The sequence below is a fragment of the Danio rerio genome, chromosome 11 (genome assembly GCF_052040795.2).
Source record: "Danio rerio strain M-AB ecotype USA chromosome 11, GRCz13ab, whole genome shotgun sequence".
In the NCBI taxonomy this organism is placed as follows: Eukaryota; Metazoa; Chordata; class Actinopteri; order Cypriniformes; family Danionidae; genus Danio; species Danio rerio.
This window is the reverse complement of record NC_141031.1, coordinates 40524541-40541501: the sequence shown is the minus strand read 5'-3', so window position 1 is coordinate 40541501 and position 16961 is coordinate 40524541. Positions and strand designations below refer to the sequence as shown.

Genomic DNA, 16961 nt, shown 5'->3' with positions numbered 1-16961 from the left:
ATGAAGTTTCAAATTTACTTTTTTACAAGAATGGCTACACAGCAAATTCATCTGAGTTAAATTCTCGGTGTTGAAGCATTTCAGAGTAAAATGTTGACGTTAAAGAGTTAGATTTTGATAAATGAATATAATAAGAGTTAGAATTGATTTTATTCAGTGCGAAATCAAGGAGTTATCTTTTCTACACTTGGTGGTGTTATTTCCAACATCCGGGAATTCATGCAGCCCCAGTCACTGAAGAATTTTCCAGACGCCATTTTCCATCTGAGGTTTAGAACAGCAACTGGTGAGTCTACCTAAATTTAGGTATTTTACTGACTTTCTTTAAGGAAATACAGTTGTAAACATATTGTTAAGTTAATAACTTTAGAATGGAGTGACAATTTTAATCTTCTGCGGTTCATTCATGGTCGTTTGTGTATCTAGCTTAACTGCATTACTATTCACTTCTTTTCAAGAATGTTTTTATAAATGCTCACGCATACATAGTGCATAAAAACATCAAATGTACATGTTCAACACATTTCTGTCACGCTTAATGCCATTTTGTGCGTTGTTACCCATCTGTAAAATAAAATCGACACTTCTCCTTTAATTCGAAGCAAACTAGCGAGGGAATCCCCGGAGCAGCCTAGCCTACTCTGCCCGGATGCTAACGGCAACACGGTTTCCATTAGCTCTGGAGAGTTTCTAAAACATGTCTGGTGAGTAAATGAACATATGCTTACTTGTAAAAGGCTTCCTGACTAAAACATATGATTGTTTGTTATTCGTGTATGTTAATTTGGTTATTTTAAACACCGCGGCCCTTTTAAACTGGTTCATTCGTCGCCGTCCATATACCGTTAGTTCATAGACTCGCGTTATAACGTACGCTTGAATTATATTAAGCGTTGACAACCATTAAAGTCGGAATGTTAACATTAATGTCTTTAAATGACCGCGTTTGCACTTTCTCAGACATTTAAGGTTACAAAAGTCGCCCGGAAGTTGCGGGACTAACGTTAACGTTATCCCGCAAATGCACAGAGACTCCCAGATGCCCAAGTAACTTAGATGCCCGCAAATGAATGATAATCTCCCGGAAATCGCGCGTCTCCCGCCCGGTCATTAAACACTTTGCACACCCCTCTCCACCGCATCCCTCCCAGCTCTTTAGGTACGTCGCGCGCAACTCATCCCATTGCTCTTCAGGTTCTCATCTCTCCCGCTACCTCCCGCAAATCAACTCTGTATCCCCCGAAAATTACTTTTTCCAACTCGGGATGTCTGACGTTAGTAAGTTAGGCTATTTCTGTAGTCAGGAACAGGTTTGATTTGTAGATTTATTATCAATAATCAACATCTGAATCAAAAGATATCTGAAAAAGTGTGAGGCATACTTTGTGATGTTCATCTCTCCTTTTTATCTGAAGGTTATGCATATGTGTTAGATACTAATTTTTTGTTGTTTTTTTAACAGCCACAGTTCTCTATACAATAACACAAGACCCTGTGACGGTGGCTGATTAGAGACGGATGGTGTATTTCCAGAGTTGGTGAAATGACCAAGCACACCTTCTTGGTCATATGTGGTGATAATAATGAAGGTATGTTTGATAAAGTTCTGTATTTGTTTCACAATAAGCTGAGAGGGTATTAGAGCATTAGAGAATAACAAATGACATGAAGGTGATAAGTTTTGTATTGTGGGTGAACTGTTACTTAAATAATGTTTTGCTCTTTACTTTGCACTTTTCCTCTTCTGCTTATCCTAATATTTTAGATTATATTTGGACCTGAAACATCTGCTAGACTCCAGTAAAGGTGGCGTCAATACTGGACCTGAAAGGGCCTAACAAGTTGAATCTGGTAAAGAAACACGCACGCGCGCACACACGCACGCACACGCTTACAGAAAACTGTTGTTTATGAAGTTTATGAATATTTTTTACACTGTGGCCAATATTTTGGGGAAGTCAGCATCACTAAATGATATAAAAGATTTTTAGCTCCTCTAAATTTTGTTCAAGTGTTGTGTTAAATTCAGGATTCTGGACAGACAGCTGCCTGTTTTTCCAGTTCTAGTCATAGTGGTTAACCTAATTGTTTTTGGAGATCCAACAGTGATATATGTGTTTTTTCTACTTTTCCATATCCTGTCACCTCAACCAGCTGGGAGAGTCAAGTTGTGGATCATCATGTAGATTTTCAAAAGGTGAGTTTAGATTTCTTGAATGTTTTATTTACTTTAAATATTCTTTTAAATATATCATAGAATTTGATTGCAATTTGTTTTCAAACATTTTTCTTAGTCATGCTGGAGTCTTGAAGAGTTCTTAGATGAGCATCACCCTATATCCGTGCATCAGGAACCACCAGACGAGCGATCAGCAGCTACTACTGTACACCGTCATGGATAAAAAGGTCATCCTGTGGCTGGGAAGCACTTCATTCACAGGACATGCTTGATGAGATTTCCTAGCTCCAGTTTGTTTTCACACAAGTTTACAGCATTTATACCTTCATTTAAACTGCTGTGTTTGATATGGAGGACCAAGGAAACACCCGAAGTGAAAGATTTGCAAGCCAAGTTGTTTAAAATGTAATTTCAGAAGAAAACTATGAGTTCAGAAGTAAACTATGAGTGACACTATATTGAACTTTCAAATTGCTCTGATAACACATCAAGTTTGGACCAAAGGACTGAAACAGCCTTTTTGAGCACTGGTCATACATATTTTGTTGATACTGTCTGTACTAATAAAACATTTAAAGCATATTTGACATTGTTGCATTTTAAAAACTGAATGAATTGTTGAAGTGGTGAATGTTTTCAAATAAAATGTTTTTTTCTTTTGTAATTTACAGTCTATTTGACCTTTTTACCATATTTACACTCAAGAGAGTTGAATAAAATAAATATATTACACCAGGCGGTGTTAAATATAGTTACATTTTTTAACTCTGCCTAGAGTTAAAATTAACCCTTACTTCGGTGTCAATGTGCCAACCCTTTTGAAAGTGTTGATTTAACTTTGTTTTGAGTGGACCCCATGAGACACTTTCAAAGTGTTGAAATTAACACCCATAGAGTTGTTTTGGGTCCCCATATTTTGCTGTGTAGAAAAGTTATGAAGCTCTACATTATTTTTGTTATTTATCATTATTATTATTATTATTATTATTATTATTATTATTATTATTATTATTATTATTATCATTATTATTATTAAAATGGCCGAATTCTGACTGAGTAATAAATTTGTATTTTAAAAATAAGTTTTTTTCTTATATTTCTTTATTCTAGGCGAGGCAGTGGCGCAGTAGGTAGTGCTGTCGCCTCACAACAAGAAGGTCGCTGGGTCTCTGGTTTGAACCTCGGCTCAGTTGGTGTTTCTGTGGGGAGTTTGCATGTTCTCCCTGCCTTCGCGTGGGTTTCCTCCGGGTGCTCCGGTTTCCCCCACAGTCCAAAGACATGCAGTACAGGTGAAATTGGTAGGCTAAATTGTCCGTAGGGTATGAGTTTGTATGTGAATGTGTGTGTGGATGTTTCCCAGAGATGGGTTGCGGCTGGAAGGGCATCCGCTGTGTAAAAAACATGCTGGATAAGTTGGCGGTTCATTCCACTGTGGCGACCCGGGATTAATAAAGGGACTAAGCCGACAAGAAAATGAATGAATGAATGAATGAAGATAGTTTGCAGTTTTTTCAGCAGAAGCCAGCTTCAACACTCGCAAAGAGTTCCTAGGCCGCTCTGCTTACAATCACCAATCAATAACAATTACACTCTCACATAACGTCATTAACTGCGTCATACATATAGGTGTTCTAACCTGATTGGATAAAACACAGAAAATTTCCATGTAGGGTTCTTGCGTACAATTCTGAACAATATCTTAAGCATAAACGTCAGACATCCACTAGACTGTTTGGAGCTGACTCCAGACCTGTGAAACAGATCCACAATCAAATAGAACACACACACTTAAAGTATAATCTGTTTCTTATCCAAGGCGGAGTGTACTCTCTGCCGTCTTTATCAAAACTGGTTAAAAACCGGTATAATCTAGATTCAGGTAGTTAATATCCTCACTACACAAAGTCTATCTTGAATAAAAAGTAGAATCACTTTAAAATAATTAACTGTGAATATAGCAAAATCACTTTAGACATTTTAGATAATATTAACTCATAGAAATAACAATAGAAACAGTTGCCTCCTCAGCCCTCAGTTCCCCTTAAGGTCTCCGTGACCTCTGACCTAGTTTGGTGGCTCCTGAAAATAGTTATAAAGAGACAGGCAAATGCACTGAACATTCTTATATAAAGCTTTGTGTTAACTTATTCATTAGTTAAAATCAATTCAAAGTTAAAAATCCATTTAAATAATCAAATAATCATATTTAATAAAAAATAATGAGAAACAGGACATGTGAAAAGGATAAACGTTGATCCATGATGAGACGGATTGGAAGGCAGAAATCCGAATCCTTCAGTGGGTTTCCTCCGGGTGCTCCGGTTTACCCCACAAGTCCAAAAACATGTGGTATAAGTGAACTGGGTGAGCTAAGTTGTCTGTAGTGTTTGTATGTGAATGAGTGTGCATGGATGTTTCCCAGTGACGGGTTGCATCAGCATGCGTTAAACATGTGCTGGTAATGTTAGCGGTCCATTCCGCTGTGGCGACCCCAGATTATTAAAGGGACTAAACCGAAAAGAGAATGAATGAAAGTTGTAAAATAGTAGCGCAGTGGGTAGTATTATTGTATGGTTGCCTCACAGCAAGAAGGTCGCTGGTTTGACTCCCGGCTGTGTCAGCATTTCTGTGTGGAGTTTGCATGTTCTCCCCATGTTCGCGCAGGTTTCCGCCGGGTACTCCGGTTTCACCTACAGACCAAAGACATGCGGTACAGGTGAATTGAATAAAGTGAATTGGCTGTAGTGTATGAGTGTGTGTGAATGAGTGTGTATGGGTGTTTCCCAGTATTGGGTTGCAGCTGGAAAGGCACTCGCTGTGTAAAATAGGTGCTGGATAAGTTGGCGGTTCATTCCTCTGTGACAACCCCTTATGAATAAAAGGGATTAAGCCGAAAGAAAATGAATGAATGAATGAATGTTGTCATTTAGACTATAAACACCACAACAAAAAAGTGGTGTGTGTGTGTGACAATATATGGCAATAAAACAAAGATTACTGAAATATACATATTAATGAGTTTTAATATGTATTTTATACTTTTATCTTTATACGTTCTAATTCCTGTGATATTTTTTTATTTGTTTAGTTTGTAATTTAACAGTAATTTTTGAGTGTATTTTTTTAGCAATTAAAAGAGAACACTGAATATATTTTAATCCAATCTATTATATTCATTTATTCAATCTTTTTCCTTTGGCTCAGTCTCTTTATTCATCAGGGGTCGCCACAGCGAAATGAACCACCAACTTATCCAGCATATGTTTTATGTAGCGGATGCCCTTCCAACCACAACCCAGTACTGAGAAACACCCATACACTCTCATTCACAAATATACACTATGGACAATTTAGCTTATTCAGTTCACCTGTACCGCATGTCTTTGGACTGTGGGGGAAACCGGAGCACCTGGAGGAAACCCACGCCAACATGATGAGAACATGCAAACTCCACACAGAACTGACAACTGACCAAGCCGAGGCTCGAACCAGCAACCTTCTTGCCGTGTAGCTACAGCGCTTCCCACTGCGCCACCCTATTATAGGGTATTGTATTATATTATATTATATTATATTATATTATATTATATTATATTATATTATATTATATTATATTATATTATATAATTGCATTACATTATATTATACTATATATATAGATTTTTTTTACGGCTTAGTCCCTTTATTCATCAGGGGCCGCCACAGCGGAATGACCCGCCAACTTATCCAGCAAATGTTTTTTACAGAAGATGCCCTTCCCGCTGCAACCCAGTACTGGGAAACATCCATACACTCTCGCATTCACCTATAGCGCATGTCTTTGGACTTGTGGGGGAAACCGGAGCACTTGGAGGAAACCCACGACAACACAAGGAGAACTTGCAAACTCCACACAGAAATGTCAAATGGTCCAGCCGAGGTCTAACCGAACCAATATCGTGCTACACACTGCGCCACCGTGCTGCCCTATTTTATATTTATTTTCATTCATTCCTTTTCTTTTCGGCTTAGTCCCTTTATTAATCCGAGGTCGCCACAGTGGAATGAACCGCCATCTTATCCAGCACATCTTCATGCCGCAACCCATCTCTGGGAAACAGCCACACACTCATTCACACACACACTAATACACTTAGACAATTTAGCCTACCCAATTCACCTGCACCACATGTCTTTGGACTGTGGGGGAAACCGAAGCACCCGGAGGAAACCCACGCGATCGCAGGGAGAACATGCAAACTCCACACAGAAACGCCAGATGACCCAGCGACCCTCTTGCTGTGAGGCGCCACTGCGTCGCCTCTATATTATATTAATTAATTTATTTAATGGCTCTAAAGAAAAGATGACATAGATCCCATCCTGTGGGTTTTCACACAGTACAACACCCACATGTTTTCAGTGCTTTTAAAGTCCAGCATGGGGCATCCCACACAATCATCCACCCTCTGCAAAAATAAAATAAAATAAATAAATACAAAAAATAATAATAATACAAAAAACTTGCTCCAGCTGCACAACCACAAGATATGAAGCTTTTATATACAAACCACATCACTATCAGGTTCTGAAACACACCTGGTCTCTGTGCATGTTAGATTATTCGCGATTGTGGTGTTTGTGTTTGCTGCCTGGTGCCATGAAAGCAGCGAGATTACATTGTGGTTTCCATGCAACACAAACCTTCATCTTTTTCAGAGAGATAGTCCACGGTTACCTTGGAGACAAACGTCCACAGAGCTGTATCAAAGCTGTATTGGGTGTAATTGTATCAGAGGAGCTCTTTTGGCGTTGTTTGTGTTATTCTTGGCTAAAGTTGCATTTGATTCAGTTGCTTTCAAGGAAACTAGACTTTTTAGAATTGCTTCATGACACCGTTGTGGCTGTATTAGGTGCTCTCTTGTCAAAAAAGTAGTTTAGTGAACAACTGCCAAATATAGAGTGAGTGTAATAATTTCTAATTTACATTTAATGTTTGGTTATAGGTGGTGGCACAGTGGCTCAGGTCACTGGTTTGAGTCCTGCTGGGTCAGTTGTCATTTCTGTGTGGAGTTTGCATGTTCTCCTCATGTTGGCGTAGGTTTCCTCTGGGTGCTCCGGTGTTCCCCAGAGTCCAAAGACATGTGCGATATGGCAGTGGTATGGCTCTCGAGCCTCATGTGGCTCTTTGACCAAAAATATGTGGCTCTCCCAGGGGCGGACTGGGACTTAAAATCAGCCCTGGCACTGTAGCCACACCAGCCCACATTACCACACCGACACAGCCCCACCCACAGACACGCACATTCACTACTTATATTGGTGTACAGATGGTAAAATTATATAAGCAGTACCACATTTAAGAGATATTTAAAAATTTAATGTATGTGACTGGAACAAAAAAAGCCCATTTAAATATGCAATCATGACATTAATTTTCTTTTCGGCTTAGTCCATTTATTAATCGGGGAATCGGCAACTTATCCAGCATATGTTATACACAGCGGCAATTCCCAATTGGCCTACCCAATTCACCTATAGCATGTGTTTGGACTTGTGAAGGAAACCCATGCAAACATGCAAACTCCACACAGAAACACCAACTGACCCAGCTGAGGCTCGAACCAGCAACATTCTTGCTGTGAGGCGACAGCACCGCCTACTGCGCCACTTTTTATGGTTCATCTCTGACAATTAGCTTGTGTTGCACTTACTGTTTGTTTGACATTCTTGCCAGATTTTGATTACATCTGCGTAACCTCAGATTGGGTCGGCCCATCTCGAAACCAGCCGATCGTTGCCGATTGGGCCAATGCTTAACATTTATTATTATTCTTACTATTATCATCATCATTATCATCATCATCATCATCATAATATTCACATCTTGCAAGAGATAAAAGCTGCCTACATGTAAAAACAATGCATATGAAATATTAAAAAAAAAAATAAAATAGCTGACCGGCCCACATTTAAAAAATGGTCCGGCCCTTCTGGCATTTGCCAGAATTGCCAGATTGCCAGTCCGCCCCTGGGCTCTCCAGTTGTCTTTCTTCAATATTATATTATTATATATTAAATATATTAAATATACTATTATTAAATATATAAAAATAATATAAGAACTGCGTATATAATAAATAAGAACTCAGTTAACAATAAAAGGACTTTTCGACCAATGTGAGTTTGTGGCAATATGGAAAAACTTGAATTGCGACACCAATAAAGGGCAGACAACTTACATTCTATTTTAACTTAAATTTAAACAACCTTCATGAGTGGTGATGGCAAAAATAAAGTCACTATAAATTTCTTCATTCATGGACTTGCTCAAAATATGATGCTTCATATTTGTTTATTTTTGAGTTGTACATGGACATACATTAAGGTTTTGTTTAAACCTGTATTATTTTTAGTAATATTACAAATTATAATATAGTATTAGTAGTGCTACTATAATAATTTTTAGTAATTTATAGTAATACAGTAACAAATACATTTAAAAAAAGACATTTTGATATATATAGCCATCCAATGGCTCTTTAAAAAAATGCGTTTGCTAAACAAAATCTGAAATGGCTCTGAAAAAGGTTCCCGACCTCTGTCCTAGGGCTTAGTGGCCACATACATGAACAGCACATTTCAGCTCTTATGTCTTGTTTTATTTTTGTTACAGACATACAGTGTTATCTTGCAACTGTTTTGGAGCATATGAAATGTCCCGAACACCATTTTAACTATCAAAAAAGGGCAATTTATTATTATTATTATTTTTACTGACAGTCAAAACATTTAAAAAATATGTGTTTATGTGTTATTAATGCATTACAAAACAGGCAGGAAAAAAACTGCTGTGTTCAAGGCAGAAATAAAGAGTTTTTCATTCTATTACCCAAAGGTGACTTTATTGTGTTTTATGGAAGTCCACATATATGGATATAATTTTTTTCTAAAAATACATGATATCAAAATATGATACTTAGGTTTTATTATAATTAGGTTCCAATAAGCCCAAATAGCAAAGAGAAATAAAATATGCATGTAAAAAAACACCTTGGGCTTTAAGAGGTTAAATAGCCAAAACCAGACTGGTTAAACAAGTGTTTTTGTCTCTTAAAAAAGTAGACATTGTTGCAGTTATTAACCTCATTTTCTATTTAATTGTTTTTAGCTGGATTAGCTTGTTGGATGGTCATCATGATGTACCAAATATTTTCTAAAGCTTTAGAATAAAGAAATACGAAAGAAAAAACACTTATCTTTAAATTACAAATTAATTACACCACATATCATTAGAAAAAATAGCAATCTGTTAAGGTTTTAAATTAAAAACTGTAGCCTATTGACACAGGCAAATAACAAACTAGCCAGCACTTTCAACTGTCCTCAGTCAGAATGGCCAATTCAAACAAAAATATTTGTCTATAACAACTGTTTTCTCTATTTAAAAAAAATACAGTGGCGAAAAAGACTTCTCTTACGTCAGATAGTGTGTTTTCTTGCACAGCTGGATGTTAGACTCGTGAAAAATATTTGTTAGCATTGGCCAAAACTGATTAGCTATCATCCAACAGAGGATTCTGCTTGGTTTTAAAGCCTTTTCGATGGGCTATTTTCAGTATTTATGATAGCATAGCAGTCAAAATATGACAAATTAGCTCATTACGGGACACTATCTGGACCTTTGATAGTAAGCGGTGGGTCTTCCGAAACACCCCAACTCCCTCCCCCTGGATGAAATGTATGGATGTTCAGAGCGAGTTGGACGGGACGGCATTTGAGTTACGGAGGAGGTGGGATTTGAATAAACATACTCAAACGCCATTGGTTGTTGTCACGTCACATGCCAAATTTGAATGTGAGGTAGTATAAAAAAGCGTAAAACAGTCAGCTCTGTAAAACATAGAGGAAAGACTGCGCTTATTCAGTGGGAAAAAACGAAGCAAACCATGATTTCATTAGGCGGTTTTGGAGTGGCAAATTATGTAAGTATGTAATGTGCATATTAAACAAGTAAACAAAGTTACATGTCGTTTATTCACTTTTAAATATAAAGATTATTTTATTGGCAGTGGTTATACCATCACGAAGAACGTTTCATTCGATAAAAGGATTTGTTTTGTATTTTGTTTATATGTTCTTCACTCTATGAGAGAAAAATGCTTGACTGATTTCTAATTTAAGTTTTAATGTTTATTTTGTGATATAAAATATAGTTTCAAATTTGGACGCCATTTGAGTAACCGAGAATAAAGATACTCAAACGGCCTTGGTTCTTGCAACGTCACGCGCCAAATTTAAATGTGAGGAACTATAAAATAACCTTAAAAATAGTCAAGTGTAAAACAGGAAAGCCTTCGTTTTTATCAGTGGGAAAAACCATTACGAAATACAAACTCATTTAATTTGAAGTTTTTTTAGAGTGTCAACTGATATCCTGTAAGTCAGTGTGTAATGTGTATATCAAACAAGTAAACACAGTTACATTTCGTTTAGTCTCTTTTAAATATAAATGTTCTTTATTGGTAGTGATGTTACTATCATGAAGATTGTCTCATTCGATAAAAGCTTTTGTTTTGTAGTTTGTAAATATAATAATTTCTAACAATTCCGAATTTATATTATAATGTTTGGTGATATTAAAATATAGTTTCAAGTTTGGATGGCATTTGAGTAACCGAGGAGGTGGGGTTTGAATAATAATACTCAAATGCCATTGATTCTTGCAACATCACATACCAAATTAATTGTGAGGAAGTATAAAACACTGTAAAAAAGAGTCAACTGTAAAACAGAGTACATAAAGGAAGGCTTGTGGTTTTTCAGTGGGAAAAACGATAACTAAATACAAACCTTGATTTCATTAGGCCGTATTGAAGTGGCAAATTATATTAGTGTGTAATGTGTATATCAAACAAGTAAACAAAGTTACATGTCATTTAGTCACTCTTAAATATAAAGATTCTTTTATTGGCAGTGGTTATACCATTATGAAGAACGTTTCATTCGATGAAAGCTTTTTTTTGTAGTTTGTTAATATGTTCTTCACACTATGAGAGAAAATTGCTTGAATGATTTCTAATTTAAGTTTTAATGTTTATTTGATGATATTAAAATATAGTTTCAAGTTTGGACGGTATTTGAGTAACCGAGAAGGTGAGATACTCAACATACTCAAACGAAACATTGGTTCTTTCAATGTCACACCCCAAATTTAAATGTGAGGAACTATAAAACAAGGATGTGTTCTTATGCTGTAACTGTAGCTCAGTAAAGTAATTGGTGGTCTTTGAAAGGCGAGTTGTTTTTTGTTTATTTTAATATTCTGATTACGCGACAAAAATAAAAAAAAACATCCGTATCTCAGCAAGGTCCGTCATGTTTTTGAGTCCTCTTGAAACATTTCCAATAGATGTAAAGTAGGTTTTATATTCGCACATTCTTTCTGCTTAATACTATAATTTCATAAAAGTATTATTTGCAAACTCTAAATAGCAAAATCATATTAGCAGCCAATGACTATCAAAGTACAACATTGTTCACAGTCAAACATTGTTCACAGAATAAAATAATTTTTTTTCTGCCTCGTGTGGTTTTAAACTTTGTGTTTCTTTCTTCTGTTGAATACAAGAGAAGATATTTTAAAGAATGCTAGGGCGAATTGACTTCTAAATACTATACTTAAGAAGTGCCAGCGATCAGCATTTTTTAAAATATCTGTTTTTGTTCAATAGATTAAAAAACTCAAATAGGTTTTGAACAAGTAAATGATTAGTTGATGATACATTTTTTTGGTCGAACTATCTGTTTAAAAAAAGAAAAAAAAATCTTCTGCTTTCTCTGAAAAACTTCACAGATGGAGAACAGCCATAGTGTTGCTTTCTAGAAAAGACCCCAAAATTGTCCTGAATGAAAGTCAAAAGCAATAATGAGATGGCTTTTAGGGTAGTCCTTGTGTAATGATGAGGATGAACAGGCCAGCGCTCATTCAAATGCTTATTTGCCGGCCTTTTCAAACCCAGAGGACTAATTGCACTAATTATAACTATTTTGTAATTTCAGCGCTCTTCGGTTATTCCTGGTTTACCCCATTAGAGCAATCCTTCCCCAGCTGGGAAACAGCCGAAATATGAGGAAACCTCCATTCAGAAGACCCATCCTGTTCAACATGCAGCAGATTTCAGCTTTAGGTTTGCTTTTTGAGCTTTAGGGCTGTTATCAATGTTCAGTTTTAGAGGCTGCTGTCATTACGGATTACTGTCTTAACATTTTGAGGAAACGCACTGATGGATATATCAGTTGTTGGCCTGTATGAATTTTATTTTTACATGCATTTGCCTGTTCAGTGGCTGTCATTTATAATTATTAACATTTATTTGAAGGTTCGATGAAAAAAAAAAAAGATATTTATACTTATGACTTGATACTATTATCCCTCATACCAATAAGTTTTACCCATTTGTCAGCAATATGTTTTAACATTGAACAGTTCGATAATCCTTTTTAAATAAATATGTTTCTAAAGACAAGGGGATGTTATTTCACCAATTTTTTTTTGTGCCATGCTTTTTATGTACTACTTGAAAATATCAGTTTCTCTATATTTACAATTGATAGTTTATTGTTTGAGTATGGCTTATTTTTTGAAAGAACTAATTACATTTCCTCCAGTAATAAATAAGGTTGTTATTTAGAACATTTTCTTTTTAATAACAACAACAAAAATATGTTTATTTAATAAAATATATATTAAACAGTTGCTTTTTTACTTCAGAAGAATTAAGAAATCAATACTTAGCAGAATAACCCTGACAATTTAAAGCAAAACAAAAAGAAAACATTATTTGTATCAGTTGTGATTTCTAGCATAGATGAATGATGGCTGATTATCGATTAATAGATGGTGGATGGATCAATGGAGGAATGAATAAATTGATTATTGATGGATGGGGCAAATGATGAGTGAATGGATGGATAAATAAATAAATGGATGAATGTTTGATGGATGGATGGTGGAATTAATGAATAAATGTATTAAAAATAAAGGATGTGGCTGGATGGATGGATAGATGGATGAATGAATGGATGGATTGATGTGTAGATTGATATTTCCATGATGACTGGACTAAAGATTGATGAAGGAATGAATGAGTGAAGAAAATTGAATGAATTGATAGATATTTCCATTTTCAATTAATATTTACATTTTCAATAGATATTCACTTTTAATCAAACCTATACCTAATAAACCCAGTTAAATAATTTAATTCATAATTATTTTCAAAATTTACTTTTTTTTTATATCATATTTTAGATTTTCTGTAAGAAAAGGATGGAAGAATGCTGGTTAAATATGGCAGAAATGAGTTATGAATGACAACTCCCACTAGAGGTCGCTGTTGACGTGTTTCTTCTCTTTAGAAACTCAGCACCTGTTTAAGATTATGATCACCTGTCTGCAATTCATACAATACAATTGCACCCAGTCTTTCCATTTGCATACAGTCAGAGTCTTTCTATTCTATTCTGCCTGATAGTCTAGTTAATTAGTTTCATATTACTGTTCATTTCCATGAGCAGTCTCATCATTGCCACTTCATTGACAATGGGTTGTTGGTGGTTTGCCAGTGTGCCAGAGGCCGCCCAAGACCAATCATCCACTATGAAGAACATACTAGTGTTGCTGACCTCCATGTTAGTTCAGCTAAAAATAACCCATTGTCTGATTTCTTTCTGTGCATCACCTCTTCATGGTTGCTGTGGATCAGGGTTATAGTAGTGTTTGTGTTATAAGATTGCCTTTTTTTTTTTGCGTTCGGCTGTGAAAACTTTCTCCAAATTGTTGAAGCTTTCATGCTCTAATAGATTGTAAAGCCTTTATTGTTGTTTGTTAGTTTCAGGACTGAAGTTGAAGTACTGGCAAAAAACACCAAAAAGATTCAGGTCTAAATTAAATTTGAAATTCTTATAAAATATTTAAAATGCACATGAAAACATAAAGATGCACATTTAAGTATAAAACTAAAGTATAAACTAAAAAAAGATATGGGGCGACATGGTGGCTCAGTGGTTAGCACTGTCACTTCACAGCAAGAAGGTATCTGGTTCAGGTCCTGGCTGGGTCAGTTGGCATTTCTAAGTGGAGTTTGCATGTTCTCCCTGTGTTGGCATGGGTTTCCTCTGGATGCTCTGGTTTCCCTCACAGTCCAAAGACATGCGCTATAGGTAAATTGAATAAACTAAATTGTGAATGAGTGTGTATTGATGTTTCTCAGTACTGGGTTGCAGCTGGAAGGGGATCCACATATGCTGGATAATTTGGTAATTAGTTCCTCTGTGGTGACCCCTGATAAATAAAGGCACTAAGCCGAAAAGAAAATGAATGGAAAAAAAAGACATGTATAGTAAGATAGGATAGATAGTAAGATTTGTCCCTCCAAAAATCAGCAAAGTGTGTATTACCTTATTGAATCTATTTGATTTTATTTAAATAATATCAATTTTAAATGCATTTTTTGAATCAATCTTGAAAATAACATTATTTTGGTAAACAGTAGCTCTGGAAAAGAGTTAAAACATGTAAACATGGATATGTGTTCTCAAAATACATTCAGGTTTGTAGTGATTTTTTTAAAAATACAAATATTGTCATTTTTCTGACCAATAAATTATGTATGAAAGATGAAATTGTATTACATTAAACCTATTAGTTTGTTTAATAATGTACTTCACATAGAAAGTTAGAATTATTTTAGTTAATTAACACTAAAGTGGTTAAAATGCGAATCATTTTTGTTAATGAAAATAAAATAAGTGAGGTTAGTACATAAACATCTCTAATAAATTGTATTTTATTTCTCATTGAAAATGTAATTATTGATTCTTGTATTTTCTCAGCCAATCAGCGTGGAGAATGTTCTCTCTCACAAGTTAACATTCCTGCCATCCGTGGCCATGCTTAAGTCAGTTGTTTTTAGGTTGAGGTTGATCGTTAAAGCAATAAAGATTTAAAAAGTAGTGCTGAAAAGGAAGGTGAGAAGGAAAGGGGAGTTTGCCCTTGATGTTCTCGTTTTTCCCCATTTTAATGCGTCATGTGAACGTGTTCTTCCAAAATTAATCTTATCTATACAAAGCCACAAAATAGGCACATTACAGATACACTGAACACCTCAGTGAGACGATAACCGTTTTCAAGGTACACTACGGTTTGGAAAAGTCAAGGTTTTAAAACCGCAAACAAATATTGTTATACCGTTCTAAGGTATATGTAAGTGTTTTTTCAATGTTTTTTTTTTTATTATTTTATTTAGTATTTTGGGGCAACAGTGTCTCCAGCAGAAAAGGAAACTCCACATCAAAAACTACGGGTCAGCTTATGAGTTAGCAAACATTTGAGAAACGAATTACTTGTAAATCAACATCCCATGCTGCTATGTGAATCCTATGTGCTATGCACTTGAACAGTGTAGTGGCTTACACACTTTATATCCAAAGAAAAGAAAGATATACCAGAGATGCCTTTTCAAGTTGTAAAGAAATCTGTTTTGTAAACATTAAGATAGCAGGTCAATGATTTATTTTAATTATTTAGACTAACATGTTTACTGTTCCAAATTATTTTAAATGTTTCTTAAATTATAACATCTTGTGTTCAGTAGAAAAAAGTTGTTGTTTTTTTACCCAGAAGAACGTATTTCAGAGCAGTAGTCACAAAACCGTCATAGTGTGAAACCGTGATATTTTTATCCAAGGTTTTCATACCGTCAGAGTCTTATACCGGCCCATGTCTAGAGGGTGCCTTCTTTCTAGCCAACCAGCACTATGTTGTAGTCTATGGCAGCATTTGTACCGCAAAATAAATTCCTTAACATCTGGCAACACGCGCAGGACAGAGACTAGAGGTGGAGTTTGAACCTTCCCAATAAGTTATGCCTAGTTTTTAAATTATTTATTTATTTATTTTTTTTTGCGTATTGTGGTTATTTGCACGTTGTGTTAACGCTATTTGTCTAGATAATTGCTGTATACTCTGTTTGAGTCATGTACAATAATTTTCCTCCAAATACGATTATTTTGAGGTTCTGGTACGATACTTTGACAGTTTTAATCTGGCAACACTGCCCCTGATTTATGCGCAGTCACACAAAAAGTTTTTTTGTAATTTATTTTTATTTTTTGTAATTGTTGCAAAAAGTTTACATCACAAAACAGGGAACAATTAACATCCCAAGGCATGTTTACCAATAAAACAAATTAAAATTGTTACAACTGCAACAAGGAGCAATAAAAAAGACCTACATCAAAGGGAAAAAAGCACCAACAATAAATATTCTGAAAATGAAGAGCTTCAGTTATTTTATTTTGGTTTCTGAAGTGTTTCAAGCTTTGAGCCACTTTTCCTACCTCAGAAAGAAAACATCTAAAAGAGAGAGATGGAAAAATTGTTTTTCCATTTACAACAATGAATATGAATTTGACCTATTAGTAAAATAAAGTTCACAACATCAGAGAAAAAAAAATGTAAATCACAATTGTAAAATAAAATATCTTGTAGAACAATTGTCAATTGACTGAAATTATCTTTAATGAAAGCCAAGTGTGGATGTCAAACCACAATTTTAAAGTAAATTAACAAGAAAAAAATAAGTGATCGAGTGTTTCTGGAAGATTTGAGCAGAAGCTACACTTTTCAACATCAAAGTAAAATCTGTTTTGAATAAACTCATTTGCAGGATAAATCCTAAATAAAAATCTGTAATGAGTTTCCTAAACCATAGGTGCTACAGGATATTTAAGATAAAAG

The 16961-nt window shown here is 35.3% G+C and overlaps 2 long non-coding RNA genes across 5 annotated transcripts; both read left to right on the top strand.

Annotated features, from left to right (window-relative positions):
- Nucleotides 1–35: 35 nt before the first annotated feature.
- On the top strand, nt 36–2843 carry LOC147841866 (uncharacterized). Of its 3 annotated transcripts, XR_015502954.2 has the most exons (6): nt 78–286; nt 603–704; nt 1463–1589; nt 1766–1851; nt 2155–2197; nt 2295–2843. It is a non-coding gene; the product is annotated as an uncharacterized LOC147841866 (long non-coding RNA). The 3 variants fall into 3 exon arrangements; XR_015944887.1 differs by lacking the exon at nt 603–704 and having other exon boundaries at nt 36–286; XR_015944886.1 differs by lacking the exon at nt 78–286 and having other exon boundaries at nt 299–704.
- Nucleotides 2844–10055: 7212 nt separating this feature from the next.
- On the top strand, nt 10056–16677 carry LOC147834886 (uncharacterized). 2 transcript variants are annotated; one of them, XR_015502953.1, is made up of 4 exons: nt 10056–10147; nt 12221–15822; nt 15950–16307; nt 16353–16677. It is a non-coding gene; the product is annotated as an uncharacterized LOC147834886 (long non-coding RNA). The 2 variants fall into 2 exon arrangements; XR_015502952.1 differs by lacking the exons at nt 15950–16307; nt 16353–16677 and having other exon boundaries at nt 10056–10143; nt 12221–12687.
- The last annotated feature ends 284 nt before the right edge of the window (nt 16678–16961 follow it).